The 2,436-nt window shown below is 44.7% G+C and overlaps 1 pseudogene; it reads right to left on the bottom strand.

Annotated features, from left to right (window-relative positions):
• Positions 1–1,279: 1,279 nt before the first annotated feature.
• Positions 1,280–1,929, bottom strand: LOC147420970 (uncharacterized; annotated as a pseudogene).
• Between the last annotated feature and the right edge of the window lie 507 nt (positions 1,930–2,436).

Raw genomic sequence — 2,436 nt, 5'->3', positions numbered from 1 at the left:
AGGACTTGCCCCACATGCTCTCATTCCCTCTTGAGGGGGTAGAGTAAATATATAAGAGTGAGTCTACTATATATCATAGGACTGAGGCCTGGGCCTGGGCCTGGGCTTGGGCTTGGGCTTGGGGAAATGATCCCGATCCCGATCAAAATTTTAGTGATCCCCCCAGTCACTCACGCTTAAATATTTTCTATTTTTTTTATAACCTCCCCCTCACTCACGTTTTTATTTTTTGGTTTTTTTTATTTATTAATTTATTTTTATTTTTTATTTTTTTGGGATATTATTTGGTACGGTTTTGGTGCGCGTTGACCTCACCTAACTATTTACTGTCCCACCTACCTACTGACCTGCTAATCACTGGTTCACCTAATTACTAACCTACTTAATTAACTAACTGTGCACAAACCAGAAAATGCAAAAAATTGAAACTTGACAGAACTGTGTAGTGCAAACCAGAAAATGCAGAAAACATAGAAACGCAAGAAATGCTAACTGTGTAAGCTGAAATCTGAGCTTAATAGAACTAGCAAAACAGAGCTTAACAGAACACAGAAAACTTGAATGCAGTCAACAACATTGTGTCTTTCTCTACTGTTTTTGCATAACAACAATAATCAAACTTAAGCCGCGCCTTTCCTACATAAAAAATAGCTTCAATACAATTTACAGGTCGCCATTGGAGCTTCACGCGCAGCAGCTCCCCGGCAACGGTGCAAAAAATGTCAAGGCTAGGGACTTTCTACGCGCCGTATGCGAGCCACAAAAGCTCCTAGCACAGAGTCATACAACAGACAAGCTCACAAGGAAGAATGGTGTGTCACTCACCTTCCTGCATAGTTGCGAATGAAGGATTCCCGCGCCGCGAAGAAGAGGGAGACGCCGCGCTCAACCGCCTCGCCGCCGTCGTGCCGTCGCAACGCTCGATCACACACACACTCTCACACTCTCTCTCTCTCTCTCACGTACACACACACACAAGGAGATGGTGAAGGAGAAGGTGGAGATGGAGCAAGAGCAGCTTCTATTGCACAATGAGAGAATGAGTAAAAATTAGGTTTAGTGGCTTTTATATGAGCTCACCCCATTCACACTTGGGCGCCCATACTTAGCCAACTAAGTCCTTGAATATTCCAGTTAGAGTGCGCCTGTCATCGGCGATCACCCTTACCCTGTTCCTATTGGTCCGACAAGCCCGGTACCTGACTCTAAATAATACAACGTTTATAGATCATAGGGTGTCTGTGTGCCGTGAGGGTTAACATGCCGTGTGCCATGAGGGTTAACAACTTGTCATGGCAACAAAGAGACTCAGCCAATCATCACAATGACTATCACCATCGACACCATGGTCGACATCCATGCCATCAATTTCCATACCATTGTTGACATCAGCATTATAGGCATCGCCAGCATCTACGCATGTCTCCTTGTCGATGGCATCGTCAAGACATGGATCATCAGCCCCAAGCTCTATATTGAAAGATGTGGACCATACATACTTAGGCTTGTTAAACTAACAACAAATAAATTGAAAGCAAAAGAAACACAGAGACTAAGCCAACCATCACCATGACTATCACCATCCACACCATGGTCGACATCCAGGCCATCAATATCGAAACATGTGCAATATTGAACATTGCAAGAAAAAGAAGAAAGGAAGGGGTTTCTTGTACCGTGAGAGAATTCGGTAGCTGCATGTTCAGTAGAGAATTCATTAGCTACATGTTCAGCTCCACTATCAACCGCAAGTTCAATAGCGCTATCCATAGCAGCATCAAGGGCAAGGCCGGTGACATCGAGAGTGGCGACCGCGGTGATGATCTTGGTAGTAAAGCCAAGCCAGACAGCAACGTCATAGCTGAGCCCGACTCACTTCGCGGACAACTTGACACCGTACTTGGCTGCAACCGAGGCTCCAATTACCATATTTGTCTGGATGTTGCTAATAGTGCACTAAAGGATTTGCGCTGGCGCTATATAATAGCACAAGGTCTTCTGTATGAGAAGGCGGGTCGTGTGGCTCAACCGTATCTCATGAATCAGGACGCCAATTGAGGGTTGACTTGCCCAAGGAGCAAATAAGAAATATAACGGTCAATAGTAATTTGTTCCATTGTATCGCGCTCTCCCACCCTCCCTCGTCCTCCTCCCCCTGCCTCCTCCTCTCTCTTTCCTTCCGGGATTGTTCCTCCACTTTATAAGTCTTTTTCTCATCTTCTTCTTAGTGCAGGAATGGATTTGTGCTAGCACTATATAATAGCACAAGGTCTTCTGTAAGAGAAGGCGGGTCCTACGGCTCAATCATATCTCATGAATCAGGTCACCAATTGAGGGTTGACTTGCCCAAGGAGAAAATAAGAAATATAACTATTGTATATGGCCAATAGTTCTATTTCTTATTTATTCCATTGTATGGCCAATGACCCCCTCCCC

This window comes from Adiantum capillus-veneris, chromosome 28, assembly GCF_014529385.1.
Source record: "Adiantum capillus-veneris isolate H3 chromosome 28, ASM1452938v2, whole genome shotgun sequence".
Classification (NCBI taxonomy): Eukaryota; Viridiplantae; Streptophyta; class Polypodiopsida; order Polypodiales; family Pteridaceae; genus Adiantum; species Adiantum capillus-veneris.
Note: the sequence above shows the minus strand (reverse complement) of the source record. Positions and strands in the feature narration are given on the sequence as shown.